Genomic DNA, 17132 nt, shown 5'->3' with positions numbered 1-17132 from the left:
CCCCCTCCCCCTATTTTCCAGCACCTCAGAGAGAAGTTAGTCAACTGGCAGAACTACAAAAGGGTATGGAGATTAAGGATAAGACTCAGCTACTGAAAAAAATGCAAGGGCCTGACTCCATCTGAACCCATAGAGACTGCTAAACAAAGGCTCACAGCACTGGCTACCAGGCTAAGGAGATACACTAGAGACGCAGAGGCCATGAAGATAAATGCCCTGTTCTCCAAAGAACCATCCCAACTGCAGTTCAACAACACAGTAACAGCAGAACCAACAGCAGAAATTGAACAGTACTGGAAGAACATATGGGAGAAAGAGAAGATGCATAACACCAGTGCAAAGTGGTGCAGGGCCTGAGAGCAGACCACAGCAATCCCCCAGAACAGGAACCAGTTACCATCACAGTAGCTGACATCCAACAGCGGGTCAAGAACATGAAGAGCTGGACAGCACCTGACCCAGACATGATCCACACCTACTGGCTAAAGAAACTAACAGCAGTGCATGAACACCTAGCAGCACAGATGAACCAGCTGCTAGCAGCAGGCTCCCATCCAGACTGGCTAACACAAGGAAGGACAGTGCTGATCATGAAAGACTCCCACAAAGGAACAGCACCGTCCAAATACCGTCCAATAGCCTGCCTCCCCACAATGTTGAAAATCCCATCAGGCATCATAGCCACCAAGCTGCAGGACTATGTGGGCAGTACATGAGGATAGCTCAGAAGGGCATTGGGAACAACACCAGAGGCTCAAAACACCACTTGCTCATAGATAGAGCAGTCACCCGAGACTCAAGTTCTAGACAGACCAATCTCAGCACAGAGGGGGAAGGTAGTTAAGACTGATGGGGTGGAACTACCTGTGGGCCACATAGCAGACATAGAGATCAGCTACATGTACCTTGGTATCCCACAGTCACATGGGAACCACGATGAAGAGGCAAGGAAGACAGCAACATCCAAGTACCACCAAAGGATAAGGCAGGTCCTGAAAAGTCAATGGGAAGAACAAGATCCACACCATCAACACATACACCCTGCCAGTCATCAGATATCCTGCCCATATAGTGAGCTGGCCAAAGGAGGACATGGAGGCTGCCAATGTGAAAACCCAGAAGCTTCTCACAATGTATGGAGGTTTCCATCCTATCCAACACCCAGAGACTGTACATCAGCTGGAAAGAGGGCGGGTGGGGTCTGGTGAGTGTCAAAACCACTGTCCTGGATGAAACCCAGAGCATCCAGGAGTCCTTCAGTAAGATGGTGCCCAGAGCTGCTGAGAGAATGCCTGAGGCAACAGCAGACATGGGAGGAAGTTAAAGCAGAGGAAGTGCCATGGCAAGACCAAACCCTGCATGGGATGTACCATTGACAGATAGCTGAGGTGGCTGACATTGGGAAATCCTATCAGTGGCTGGAAAGGGCTGGACTAAAAGACAGCGCTGAGGCACTGATCATAGCAGCACAAGAACAGGCACTAAGCACCAGATCCATAGAAGCAGGGGTCTACCACACTAGACAAGACCCAAGGTGCAGACTGTGCAGAGAGGCCTCAGAGACAGTCCAACAGATAGTGGCAGGGTGTAAGATGCAGGCAAGAAGAGCATACACTGAACAGCACAACCAAGTAGCTGGCATTGTGTACAGGAACAGTGTATGTACACAGTATGGCACTGTGTACAGGGACAGCACAGTGTATGAGCTAGACCAGCCCAAGTCCAGATGGGAGATTCCATAGAAGGTCATGGAAAATAACAGGGCTAGGATCCTGTGGGACTTCCAGATCCAAATGGACAGGCAGGTACTGGCCAATCAACCAGACACTGTAGTAGTAGACAAGGACCAGAAGACTGTGCTGCTGAGAGATGTAGCAGTGCCAGGTGGCAGCAACGTCAGGAAGAAGGAGTGTGAGAAGCTGGAGAATTACCAGGGCCTGAAGGAGGAACTAGAGAGGATGTGGAAGTCAAGGCCAAAGTGGTCCCAGTGGTGGTAGGAGTGCTTGGGGCTGTGACTCCTAAGCTGGGAGAGTGGCTCCAACAGATCCCAGGAACAACATCAGAGTTTTCTGTCCAGAAGAATGCAGTGCTAGGAACAGTTAAGATACTGCGCAGAACCCTCAGACTCTTCCTCAAGATTGAGGAAGACACATACCCCCCACAGGGGGTAAGAAGGGATTTTTTTATATATATAAGCTTTCAAGCCTATCCTGATCTCTCTTTAAAAATGTTTTTTTCTATTCTCTTTGTTCTGTTGAACCTGTTTTACTTCTGAGCCAAATAAAGTTTGCAAAGTGCAGAACGCATGGGATTTAATCTGCTTTTTCAGACTCTCTGCTAATTGTGACCACACAACTCTGGTTGTTAATTTTAATGATGCCATATTTGTTAAAAAGCTTGAAATAGAGAATTCAGCTTAGATGTCTTATATTCTATCCCTCCTTCTTGCATTTTGACATTATCATTCAAAGCAATATTTTAACTCTAAAGTTCACCCGCTAATCCTTAAGCTTCTGATATTCCAGAATCAATAGGATGGAATTTTGTGGTAATTATTATTATTTATTGTTCTTACTGGGTTTTTCTGTATTAATATTTATAAGCATTGGGAGACTCATATATATGGAATTTATATGAATAGAAATGAGAAGGAAGCCACTGCAATTTCTGTATATCTAATATAACTGATTGCATTTTTGGTCCACAGCAACAAATGGAGATAAACTGCTTTGCTGAACAATCCACTTGATGCTCATTGGAGCCTGTTGTTTTGTTCACATGCCTTTTTATGTGTGCCCAAATCAAGTATTTCAGGTGTGTTATTAGCAGTTGTCTCTCTTCAGCTGATTGCTGAAGTTCAAATCCAAAAGCTCTAGGGAACAAAGTCAATTAGAAAGGTTACTTATGAGGAGATGTCGTTCAGCAAATATCTGGGGGGCTACAGGTTCCCCACTCCTGTATTACGATATGACTACTTTTCACCTGATTACTTCAAAGTAATATAAAAATGTCAGCCTGCCTTGCCTCTGCAAGTCTTGAATGGCTCCATGGTGCAAAGTTAAATGAGCAGAATTAGGCCAATTAGTGTTCTTCAGTGATTCTGGATTTCAGTTCCCATCAGCCCCTGCCAGCATGGCCAATGAAAAGGGGTTTTTGTCCAAAGCGTCTGGAAGATACCAGATTGCTTTCTGTTGATAGCCACCACCTAAAGTAGGCTGAGGAAAGGGCAAGAAGAAAGAAGTACTAGACAATGGATTATTGCAATATTCTTCTTTTTAGTTGCTCCCTCATCTCTGAAGTTACTGAAGACTGAAATTTTTCTGGAGGGCCTTTGGGGAATGGCTGTTCACCATCAGGATTTGGATGTTTATTTACTTATTTATTTTTGCACATTGTTGTTTTTAATCTTTGTTTATAATGCTGCATTTTTTAAAATTTACTGTGGATGTTTTATTGTATTTTGATATGGTGTTGGTATGAACATTTAAATCATCATCATCTCTCAGTCTAGGTCTCTGCTGCCAAAATAGTCTACTCCTCACCACTCTAACCACATGATTCAAGATCCAGTGTAAGCTTTTAGTCCATGTATTCAAGCAGTCCATGACCTCAACAAGTTTTTGATTGGTAGATCCCCTATCCCACCTATTTTGTCTGCCCCATCCTCTACTCTCCTTGACTTTCTGACAGTGAAAGAAGACTTCTGTAGGAAAGCTGCGCTCATGTTCATCTAAATATCAGATCAGCCCTCTGCACAATCAGGGACACTTTTATTTATCCAAGTGAACTAAGCATTGCTTCTCTCCAGATCTTCAAAGAAGTCAAGAAGGGTGTGAGAGTGGGATGACCAGAAGGGATGCAGGTGGAGAGAGCTGGACCCTCGCATCTTCAGCTGAATACCTGGACAGACACAAGTGTATGGATCTATTATTCCAAATATCCCCAGCTAGCATAGTCCCGTTGGCCAAAGGGGCAGGAGAATGACTGGAGGGTCGCAGGTTGAAACAGCTGCTTTAAATCCAGCTTTTGTATGAAGATCTTGACTCCACCCCTGCCCTCCTTCCATCCTTTATGGCAGGACTCACCCTTCTTTCAAGGCTAGTGGACACATTTCAAATTCTGATAATGTTATAAGTACTCTCTGAAAAAGGCTGCTAGAGGAAGCCTAGGGAGACACAACCAGTTACAAAGAACAGACTTACCAGAATGCTATCAGTCACCTTCTGTAGCTCACTGGGCGCTTCCTTCTTCCCCTCTATTCTTTCCCCGCTTTCCTGGGCAGGTAGGCATACTTCCAAACTGGAGTACAACCATCCATTCATTTTATTTTCAAAGAAACGTTATGGTTCCCAGAGGAATTATTGGAAAGAAAGGTATTATTGGAGGCTGATGCATTATTTTAAAGCAGTGTTTCTCAACCTTGGCAACTTTAAGACCTGTGGACTTCAACTCCCAGAATTCCCCAGCCAGCCTTGCTGGGGAATTCTGGGAGTTGAAGTCCACAAGCCTTAACGTTGCTAAAGTTGAAAAACACTTTTCAAAAGCATACTAGCTTCCCATTTAAGTTTAATTTTTTAAAGCGGAGCAGGAAAACTCAAGTGCCATGTTGGAAACCCAAGTTTTATATGTAATTCAACTGCATATTATTCTCATCTCCAGCCCCTTTCATTTTTCCTGATTTCCTTTTGCTTCTCCTATCTCAAATTTTAGATTGTCAGTTCCTTGGAACTTAGAGTAACACGCTGTTAATTGCGTTAACTAAAACATACAAGAAATGAGAAAAAGCTTTGCACAGATCCAATGGACATACTTTCATTATTATTCCTATTGTCAGGATTTACTCACAAGGGAAAGTATAGAAACTGTAAACCTGTGTAGCCACAATGACAACAACAACACCAGCAACAACAACAACAAAGGAATATGTGAATTTTGCACAATGCTTTCAGCTAACCAGATAAACTTGAGCTGCAGGTTTTAATGTTGTTGCTGTTGTTATTCAGGACACATTTCTCTCCCAAGGAAGTATACAAAAATTCATAAGAAAATATAATCCTGTTAAAAACACAGATTGCAATCAAAATAACATTTTAAAATTCTTTTCAAGTCAACAGAATACAGGAAAGAAATTATGTTAAGTGGCTTAGAAGAACTGTATCAGAGAATAATGCTCTAAAACCTGAACAGAATGGGACCAAATTTGGTACAGTGGGAACAGTCAGCAAAAGAAAGATGGAGCCAGCATGCTGGCTGGGGAATTCTGGAGGTTGAAGTCCACACGTCTTCAGATGGCCAAGGTTGAGAAACACTGTTCTAAGCCCAACTCCCTTCTGGTCATATGCCCAGAGTAGAGCATATGCAACCTACCTTGTGCTTCCTAGCTGTCAGGCCTAGCCCAAGGAACTCCAGGAGACCATGTAAATTCAGTCCAACAATGTTTATTAGCTACACCCTCTAGCAAGAATCTTCCCAGACTGAAACTCCAGCTCCCAAGTAATGCCAGCCACAACACTATGAATTCCTCAGGGAGGTGCCAGCCTCATCCTCTTATCTCTCCCTCACTCCTCAGGAGATGAAAGAGCATGTTTTCCTCCCTGAGTCTGGCCTTCATGATTCCATTCCATCACACTAGCACACATGTACACACAAACATACACAGATGCAACAAGAGGGGAAAGCAGAAACACCCCCCCTCCCATTACTTCATTACATAGAATACAATATGGACGCCTCCTATGGCAATTGGGCTCTGCATACTTTCCCTAACCTGCATATATTTAGGTAGGTATGCAGATATGTTTATATTTATTTATTTAACTTGAATAACACCAATTTCAATAAACTGATTCACAGTTTACAACAAAAATATAAAACATATGAACTTGAGCAAATAAAACATTAAAACATCCACTATGTTTAAAAGTATAATATTTAAACATTTAAGATGTGAAACAAAACATTATCATAACAAACTTGATGGCATCCATACACTTGGGAAAAGTATTACGTATATTTAATGTAATATTACATTAAGTATTCTTAAACTATACTTACAACTCAACAGAATGTTGGAAAGAAATTAACAAAGGAGCTGAGAACTCTGACAATCAGCAGAATAACTCCAGAATAGAATGGGACAAAGTTTGGTGAGGTGGTAGAAAGTAACTAAAGAAAGACTGTGTCTGAAAATGACCCAAATCCAGCTGGGAGCTTTGGAGAAACAAATATCGGAAGAAAACTCCCCCAATGGAAGAAACAGTAAGACAGCGGCTCTAAATTTTGGTGACTGCACCGTTCTAAGCCATTCCCCTCTCCTGGTCATGTGACTTAGAGTGGGGCTCCATTAAGGTGGTGGAAAGAATCTGAGAAGCAATGGTCTTCATACTTTCAATACCTTGTAAAAACAGCATTAATCTGTTATAGCACTGATTTTCACCACAGTGCAACAGTAATGTGTTAAGAGCTCTTTTAAAAGTCTATAGTGTATAGTTGGAGAAGATTCCTGAGAATACAGTGGATAGCCAAGAAAGCAAATTAAAGGATCATCGGAAAAAACAACTCAGGGTTCTCACTCAAGGCACAAATGACCAGGCTCAAATTATCCTTCTTTGAACACATTTTGGGTAGACCCAGCTCTCAGAAAAAGCTCTAATGCTGGGAAAGGTGGAAGCAAAGAGAGGAAGAGGACGACCAGCAGCAAGGTGGATGGACTCAGTTATAGCAGTGATGGGGGCGCCATTGGAAGAGCTGAAGGGCCATGTTAGGAACAGATCGTCATGGAGAAAATCTGTGTGGTTGCTAAGAGTTGACAACAACTCAATGGCACATAATCAAGCAATCATGTAGTTGAGGTGAAGAGTAGTGCAGAGATATCTTCCAGAAGACCCAAACATTCATTAGCAACTTACCAATGGGCTAAATCTTATTTCATTTTATCTTTTCTGGCTTTCTTAACTCACCCTGAAGCTTTGGGATGGGAGGGCTATGAGTCTAAATAAATAAACCTTGAGCTATTGTTTAGGCCTCTGATAACGATGGCCTCTTCATGAATATCTGGAAAACTATCAAGTCCTTCCCATTGTGGCTACTTCTGCAAATAAATCATAATTAGAAAAGAGATTGAATTTCTACACCGGCACCCTACTACAGGTAAGAGAGGGAATACCTGAATAGTTTAAGCAGTAATACACAAGATGGGATTTGTTTTACATTTTTGTCACCACCACAGGGGCTGTTAATCTGAAATGATTTTATCCCAAAGAAAATAGAGTTTACTGACAGCTTTGGCCAAAAGCCCATGATAGCAAAATTCAGTCCGCTGAAGGGTGAAACGGGGGGGGGGGGGGGCGATAATTAACTGCCTGAGTGAGTTTTTCTCTCTTCTGTGAATACTTTTTTTTTTCTTTTTTGGTGTTGTCTTTTTTAGAGGGAAAATTAATGACATAGAAAAACAATAATATGCTAAAAGAAGCATTTATGTTCAAATGCCGTGTTTGTTTGGTTTTCCCATATGGTGGCATGTATAGGTGAGCTTTTATTTCAAATCTTTGTGTTTTCCCCCCCTGGCTCTGCATAGATAGAGCTGCTCACTGAATCAGAAAACTGGGTAATCTGAGCTGAAGTCCTGCCCTCCAGCATTAACCAATACCTGATACTTTAGAAGAGAAACATGTTCACTTATCAATAAAGTACCCAATGATGAGGTCTCTCAGTGGGAGAATCAGTTTACTCCCTGAAGCAAAGGGGCTGATTGCCTTCATTAACCTGCTTTTTCTAGCTGCAAAGATCGGCCAGCAACCAATTAATCCTGCCATTACTTTCCAAACAAATCTCCATGTTTTGTATTGAAAGCAAACCTGAGTTAGGTGTGCTAAACTAGTCTCCATTGTCCTACAAACTGTTAAAAATATTTATTTTGTGAAAAATTGTATCTCGGAGAAAAAAGACAGGAATTCTGCAATTTTGCAAGCCTACTGAACACTATTTTGTTTAGAAATTGTATCTTAGTTTTGTTTTGTTTAAATCTCCTTCCTCTTTTACGATACTAAAGCTAGAATAACTCATAGCGCAGTTTCCAAAGTGAAAAAGCAATGTGTCCTGTTTAGAGATATGTGAGGACAAGTGATGTATCCAACTTTGGTGAAACTCTTTTGTGAATGTTGGGGTTCAATTCAATAAGACATAAAATAATATCTGGTTGTTTCCCCGAAACAAGCCACCTTCATCTGATTTCATTGATATTTTAAAAATACAAAGATTTTAAACTTCATTCTACAATATTTTGAGAAGAGAATGGGGAAGCTAATGAGTGACTTAGATGGGAAACTTGCACAAGAAATTTCTCCTTCTGTGATCCCTACAGCTATCTTCAAAATACAACAGTGCACTTTCTGAATTCTGCCCTCTCCCTTTTTAAAGGAATATGCAAAACTGTAGTTTAACCCTCTCACAGGCTTCATACAATCTAAAACAATAAATAAGCCCCTTGACTGATCAATTATGTGCCATCAAGTCGTTTTTGACTCCTAGTGACCACATAGATCTCTATGAAAGTAAACCCCTACACACACCTCCCCAAAGGAAATACCCAAGTTTCACCCATATATAAGATGCAGCCATACCCATTTTGCATCAGTTAAATGGGGGCCCTGGCTACCAAAGTTTGGCCAAGCCCTGCTTAAAAGATCTGAAAAGTCGAAAGGTCAAAGACAGCCTTATGAATCCCACTATCCTAGCAGCCTAACTGCATTCCAACAATAAAAAGGAAGCCTTTCCCAGCCTACGATGTCGTCAAACTGGTATTATTTCAGGTCCCTCAATGTGCTTATTAAGGGGCTTTAGTTTTGTCATTATAATGCTGAAATGAATATTTTGACCTCATTAATTTAAATTATGGTGAGCTTCTAATGTTTGCATCTCATTTTTTTCATCATTGAGTAATGTGGTGAGGGGAATGATATTAGTAGCTTCTCTTCTGATTTTTGAATGGACGGATGGTGACATTTTTCTAAAAAAATTAGAAATCATCCTATAGCCTATGGCCATCTCCTTCCATGTTCCCACAGTAACGAATTGTTGAAAAATGTATGCAGTATAATATCGCAATAGCATTAGCCCATCTCATTCTATTTTATAAGTTGCTACATGGAAAAGATGAAGTGGGAAAACACTTGTGATCTGATTATGCTGCACTGTATTTTAAATCTGTAATGCTTTTTTTACAGTGTGCATCCATTTTGAAGAAGAACAGATCATGTAAAATGAGTCAGTATCATTCCTTCTATGAGAGTACTCAGAGAGCGACTGACAGGGGTGTCTGCAGTGTATAGTAAAAAAAAATTGAAGATGGTCGTCCCCAACATACGATCAAAACTCGGCCCAAATGTGACACGCATAAAAAAGTTACCTTTCTGATGATGAGTCTTCAAAACAGTATTTTAAAAAGTCATGACAAAATAAAGGTAATAATATTATATAATAACCACTGATATTGTAACACAATAATTAATTTATAATAATATTAAAATCACCAGAGACTGATGAAACCGTTTTTATTGCAAGTCTAAAATTGAAAGCCAACTTGGGGATGAAGAAAAGGCTTATCTCAGTAACTACAACACTTTCCCAATGTTGGTAGTAGTATATACTCTGTATTGTATGCTACAGGTCCCCCATAGTTACTTTTTCTTGGCCTGCACCAGTTTCCTCATCTTTCAGGTGAACATCTTTATCTGCTTTACCACTTGTGATCCTCTCAACTGGAGATCTTGGGTACTAAAGAAGACATCTTGAGCACCCTATCTTGTGCATTACTTTAGGACTCAGCTATATGTTTGCTAATCATGCCTTTTCTAAACTTGCCGTTTTAACTGAATTTGAAATGAACCTATTTGAAACACACACACACACACGCACACACATAGACACAGGTTTCGTCTTGGTTGTACACATGCCTGTACAGCCATCGCAATCTCCCCTGAGATTATAAACCAAAACAAACAAATAAGCTCTGAATTAAAACCGAAACGAAATGGTTCTAAGGGCAACCCCCTCCTTTGGTTGAGTCCCCCATGGCTGAGGACACATCAAAGGTCAATGAGGTTAGACAGTAATAATAGCTAGAATGGCAGCGCTAAGGAATGGGGAGGGGATGGTACAAGGGTCGCTCTGAATAGCAGGCTGCAGCTCTTTTCATCTCTTCATTGAGAAAATGATGCTTCGGGTGGGACAATTTTTCTTCCCGCTTCCCGTACTGCCCATCAAATGTTCCTCCCACCCCTGCAAGCTATTCATAAAAGAGGGTGAAGGGAAACAGAAGACTTGTATTCCCCACTGGCCCCAGTAATGAGAGGGGGTGTGTCCACCACAGAGAGTGTGTCTCAGATGTCGCAGAGATGAATTTGCAATGTGAATGTCTGGGTTGATTGGAGAGTGGTCTGGTGGCTGGGAACATGAAACGGGAAGCAGAAGAGAAAGTTCTGGGAACAGGAAGCTAGAAGACGATGTCATTATTTTTTTTTTTTCTGGAACAACTGAGACCATGAAGAGAGAAACAAAAGAAAGATATTTTTTCTGTTATCAACTGGTTCCTTTTCATCAATTTAGATAATTTAAGCTGCAATATAGAGCCTTTCATTAAAAAAAAAAAGATAGTTTGCACTGCAACTAAATGAGAACTACCAAAATCATCCAGGTGAGGAACAGCTTCTCCATATAAGATAGGCCGGGGTAATGAACAGTGTCAAGTCAGAGCTACACCCCTAATTTCCCCAATGCCGTGGGGCTTACAGAAGCCTTCACAAGCTGAACTGATTAACTTCCAGTTCATCATTTGCTCCAAAGGAAATGCCACAAAGATAGTTTTGCAGCATTGCCCCTGGAGAGCTGTGGGGCAGGTGGCTTCTATTGCAGGGACCACCTGCCTTGCCTTGCCTCGCCTCCCAGCTCCTCCCAGTTCCCCTGAAGTCAAGGAGCTGTTGCGTCTTGCCATCTGAGAAAATTTGATGGCTGTTGTTTCTCTTTGCCATGAAAAGAAGGCCTGGAACAGAAGTAGAAGGGAGTGGAACTCCCCCATAAGCACTTTTTTCCCTCTGCTATTCCCCATTTACCAGCTAGAGGAATATTGGTCTACTAAGGGACCTTAGTCAACCACAAGGGAAAGACATTTGTTATGGCAATGTGACTGCAATACTAAAAAGTGAAAATAGCAGGTGTATGGAAGAGCTCATGATCAAATTAGCAGTAATCCTAGGTTTTGGAGGATGGAAGAAAGAAAGGGGCAAAATGGAGGAGGTTACTGGAATGCAATACCCTTCAAATATATTGGATTGAAATGTGGCCAATTTTCTTTTGCTCAGCCTGGCTGAGGGATGAGGGGTGTTCTAGTCCAACATAACTCAACGGCCCCACACGGGGGAAGCCTGAGGTAGAGAGAAGGGGGGCCTGAGAAAGAAAAAAGACCAAATTTCAAAAAGCTGTCTACATTATTCATTTAAAACATTTAAATCCATTTTTGGAATTGGCTTTTAGGGGAAAAAAACACTCAAGATAATTAAAAATACATTAAAGCGCACAGAACAGAATCAGCTAATAAAAGTTGCCCGAGAAATCTGTGGAGTGCAACTAAAAACAGTTATATCTGACAACCCTTGTGGCATGTGAACAAAGAAGAACGCCTCACTAGATAAAGGCAGAGTTTGTTTGTCTGTTTGTTTATTTATTTGATGTATAGAGAGAATTGGCTGCAGAGCTTTGTGGACAGCTAATGGTCTGCTATTTCATTATTATTATTATTATTATGGTTGGTTGCACAGTCAGCCAGATGTTTAGACTGGATTTGGCATTTTTATCCACCTATCAAGTCCTTCCCAAGGATCTGGAATAGACAGATGTTGTTGTTGGATGTTGTTAAAGATATCATCGCAGGATATGTAAGCTGTTCCAAGTAAAGCTGCCTTTTGCAATTGACTGATGGTGGTTTTGTCCATGCCGATGGTGTTCAAGTGGTGTTCCAGATGTTTTGGGATTGCACCTAAGCCGCCTATAACTATTGGTACTATCTTTGCTTTTTTTTGCCATAGTTGTTCTACTTCTATTTGCAGGTCTTTATATTTTGTGATTTTCTCCAGTTCTTTAATAGCAGAAAATTATTTCTTTATTTTCAGTCTTTGCATATTTGCAATGGGTAAACAACTTTTCTTCCAGTAGTTCTGCAGCTGCTGGCCCTGGTTGCTCAGCCAACAGTTGTGAGTCCTGTAGCCCACTTGTCACCAGAGGTCCAGGAACTAAAACACCTAGCGTGGCCCTTGTTGACCTGGGTGACAGCCAATCTGATATGGGTTTCTGTAAATTACGTCTCACCATATTGTTTATGGGAGAGACACTCTTTGTCTGGCTCCTCTGATGAGACCTGTCCAGTATGGTTGAATCTCTGGCATAGCATTCATCCTCCTTGGAGCATGCAAGCCCCACAACCACGTCAAGGTAGTGCCTCATTGGGGATGATGATGATGATGATGATGATGATGATGATGATGATGATGATGATTTTATTCTTTATTCTAGGAAGAGGAGCTTGCACAATTCTCTGCTTCAGGGGACAAAATGTGTTGGCCTGTAATGCCAGGCACCTTGAATTTTGTGTGTGTGTGTGTGTGTGTGTGTGTGTTGGAGTGGAGGGGAGTAGAAGGCTTTCAAAATGTCATGGCTCTGAGGGAACCTATAGCAGTTCTGCTTCTGACTCTTGCCATTCTAATTCTACTCTGGGACAGAAAAGATAAAGAGAAGAAGCATCTCATCAAAGCCACAAGTCATGCTTGGGCTGATCGTTCTTCAAAAGTTTATGTCCAGACATTTTTGTCTAGGCACCCAAAAAGGGGATGTGATATCAAAAGGTTTAAAAACCAGCCATAAAACCTCAACACAATCAATAGCAATAAAAAGCCAAGCCAAGCCAAGAACTACTAATCTTGCTGTCTCTGCCATCTGTGTTTCCTTGTCTTTTATACCCACTTTTAGCTCCAGTCAGTGCGAGGAAGGGGCACCTAAGCTATGGTTGCAAAAATCCAGATGACCACTAAGCAGCAGCCAAATGTTGGAGGTTTCTGTAGCTCTTTGCTATTGTCTAGTGGTTGTTGAGTTTTTTGCAGGCCAGTTCTGGTAACCCTATTTATGTAGAATTATGAAGAAAGCCCAATCAGCAGTTTGACACAACTATGATTTAGCAGCTTTGCTCATCACAGGTCTTCATCATTATCAATCTTATTTTTTTACCATTGATTTCCCAGGAAATGAAAAGAAACCTGAACATTGGACCCCTTCCTCTTCTTCACTAGCTTTCACAACTGTCTCTTTCTTAAACTTGGAAATCCCAGCCTCAGAAAATCCCCAAAGAGAGTGTGTCAGGAATTGAGCAGGGAAAAGGCTAGGAAGTATTGGTCATGTAAAAACATTTTCAGCACTCTCTGAATCCTCAGCACTTCCTCAGCCCAAGAAGATACATACCACCCCGTTGAATATGTTCTATCTCACTGCAGGCTATCTCTGTCTCATTTTCTCTTCTGAAAATGAAGAGAATTCTGGACAAATATGAAGAAATTGTGGATTCTCCATCTCTGATTCAGTAGGTTGTCCTGTTCATTGCAGAAGATTGGACTAGATGGGCCTTGTGGATTTTTCCAACTCTATGATTCTGTTATTTCAGAATAGGATAGCTCTGTCCACATGCTTCTGAAAATGCTACCCAGATACTAAGTTCTCTTTAGTCTCCAAGCATCTTATTGCATAAAGGGGGCATCACATGACTACTGGGAAGCAAGACTGCTATTTTAGGATACTGATTCACAACACTGATGAGCTGCTGTACACACATACTGTAGGTTTCTTCACTGCAGATGGCCATGGTTTCACCTGAACAAGGCCAATAGCTTTCCCAGTGCCAGAAGTCAGTGATGGGAACATTTCCCCCTCCCCCCACCCAATAATTATACACTACCCAGTTTAAATGAATAACATGAAGGGGCATTTCTTTTCATGGTAAGGTTGAACTAGGGCAACTCCATTGCCTAGTTGACTTTGTACTGTTGCTGTCCCGTGAAAGGCTGGCCAAAAAATGTAAGGAATAATTGTTTATCTCCTCACTGCATGTTACAGTGGGAGGAGCAAGGAGGAGGACAGCAGTGACATTGGGCTGCTTGCAAACATTCACTTAAGGTTTTTATTTTATTATTTCAGTTTATATCCTGTCTTTCTATTTTAAGTTCTGGCTGCTGGTAAGAGACAGTGGACAAGATTTATTATTACTCAGTATTCTGCCTCTGTGTTTCCTTGATGCAACATGCTGAACTAGGGAGGTCCTTGGCCTGATTGAGCAGGGCTATTCGGATGTTCTTACCATAAGTTATTCAAGACAGCCAACAAGAATGTATAAATATAATTCATTATATTATAATTAATATTTAAATTTCTATTAATTAAATTTAGCTTTTTATGGGACTCAAAAACTCAAGATAGCTATTTTAAAAAATTAGACCAATTCAAAAAAGTTTGGCTGAAGAACTTAATTATTTTCCTGAAAAAGGCTAAGGGCAACCCCTGAAGGAATGCTTTCCATAGTTCTCCCAGTAGTGTGAGAGTGACACAAAAGAGAGTTATCTCCTGGGTGCCTACTAAGCACTCTAACTGCAAAGGAATCTTCAGGAGAACTTCTATCAACCTTACAACCTAGACAGATTAATACTATAGTTAGGCTGTGTTGATGGCTGGCTGGTTGGCTGGCTGGCTGGCTGGCTGGCTGGTTGGCTGGCTGGCTGGCTGGATTATATGCCATCAAGTCAGTGCTGACTCTTAGCGATCGCATAGACAGATTTTCTCCAGGATGATCTGTCCCTAGCCTGGTCCTTCAGGTCTTCCAACAGTGCATCCATCACTGCTGTAATTAAGCCATCCACCGAACTGCTGGTTGTCCTCCTTTTCCTTCCACCTTTCCCAGTATTATAGAGTTCTCAAGGGAGCTAGGTTTTTGCATAATATGTCCAAAGTGATAATATTAATTTGGCCTTGGTCATTTGTTTCTCAAGAACTCTTGTTTGATGATTTATTTCTTTGTGTTCTTGGCTATCCATGGTATTTTCAGGAGACTTCTCCAACACCAAAGTTCAAGAACATCAATATTCTTTCTATCCTGCTTCTTCAAACTCCAACTTTTGCTTCCATAGAGTGCCACAGGGAAAACCACTGCCTGATCTTTGTAGGTATAGACATATCATGGTATTTGAATATCTTTTCCAGGGCCTTTATGGGTACTCTACCAAGTGTTAGCCTGCAGCATATTTCTTGACCACTGGTTCCTTTGCTGTTGATAGCCCATCCTAAAAGGCAGGAGATGTCTACCACTTCAGTATCTTCAGTATCAGTTCTAAAGCTGGTTGCTAAATCTGTCAACATTAGTTCGATCTTCTTTATATTTAACTTAGACTAATTTTTTCACTCTGCTTCTTGACTTTCAGTACTAGAACTTCCAGATCCTTTGCATTTTAACTATCAGAGTAATTTCATCAGCATAGGGCAGGTTATTGATGTTTCTTTCTCCAATTTTAAAACCATACTGAACTTCCTATCCAGCTTTCTTCACTATATATTCATCATATTGGTTGAGTAAGTAAGGGTTAGTACTGTATATACAGCCTTGCCTCACCTCTTTGTTGATTAAGACCCAATCGGTTTCATCACATTCTGTCTGGACTGTGGCTTCCTGTCCTGTGTATAGGGTTCACATGAAGACCATGAGGTGTTCTAGGATTCCCATTTTCTTTTTTTTTCTTGTTTTACTGCATTATTCATTCGATCTTTTCTCTTCTTGAATTTCAATTTAACTAGGACAATTGTTTCTTTTTTTTTTTCATTTGTTTGTTTTTAAATGCAGACTTGGAACATAACATTCAGTTCCTTCATTTGCACCTTACTATCCTTAGAACTGCATTAATGAAGTGCATTAATGAAACATGCAAAACAAACAATCCTAACAAGATAATAAGCACAATTACATCATTAAAAAAAAATAGGTGCCAATATGACTCTGGCAAATGGATAAAACCAACCCCCAAAGAATCGTGATATAGCCAGATAGGCAATCGTGCTGGTGCACTGTGATATGAGCACCGGAATGTACTGAACACAGACGAATGAATGAAATATCTATGGCAATTCTATTGGTACAACACTCTTGGCTATACTGAGAAATCAAAAATGAAATAGCAGAAACTACCCAGCGCATCACTTCCATTTTAGAAATGGCAATATTACTTTAGTGTTACAATTAAGGAATAAGTTCAGAAAAGTAGAATTAGGGAAAACACCCTTCTAACATAAAACGCCCTTCCCACATTCTTCATAGGGCTTCCCCGCCTGCCCCCAACATGTTGAGTTCATTACGCATCACACAGAAGTGGGAGGTGGCAGAAAGCAGGGTGGATTGTGGGGAGGGGGAAGAGTTGCTGTAGTTATCAATATCCTTCCCAGCATCACAAGAACAGAGAGTGAAGTGCATGACGCAGTCTTCCACCACCAACAGACGATGAGGTCCCTAACAGGTTGTCACTAGGGGTGCTGACCTCTCTGTTGCTCTGCAGCACCAATGTATGGTAATAGCAGTAACTATGTTAGCCTTCGGAAGAAACTATGCCATTCAAGAGTCAGTCAGAAAAATCTATCCTTAAGCAAACAGATCAACTTTGTATTAGCTAGGTATGGGAAGAAGAGAAAGCCAACGAGTTATATAATGTAGGGAGCAGATTAGCAATTATTCTAAGACAATCTGGTTTGCTGTATCTTTAACTCTCTTCAAGATAAAAATCTGAAACTCATTCTGCCCTCTTTATGAAACCAAAATGCCTGCAAATCTTGGAAGTGACATTTGGCCTGCTGATATTTTTATTCACCTCACACTCCAAGGAGCTCACTGACTGGAATTCAATAGAAACTGTTCTCTGTGTGAAAGTAATTTCAGAAAGTAATCTAGTTTATGGAAATGAAAGGCGTCAAAACACACACAAAAAAGCCCACTGTTTCTGTAGAAGTGCTCCGCTTCAAATATTTGACATGGAAATTTATCTAATCCCTCTGGGGCACACAGG

The sequence above is a fragment of the Python bivittatus genome, unplaced genomic scaffold (assembly GCF_059951505.1).
Source record: "Python bivittatus isolate LINGU-HERP-01145 unplaced genomic scaffold, Pbiv_v1 ctg000580_np1212, whole genome shotgun sequence".
Lineage (NCBI taxonomy): Eukaryota > Metazoa > Chordata > Lepidosauria > Squamata > Pythonidae > Python > Python bivittatus.
Note: the sequence above shows the minus strand (reverse complement) of the source record.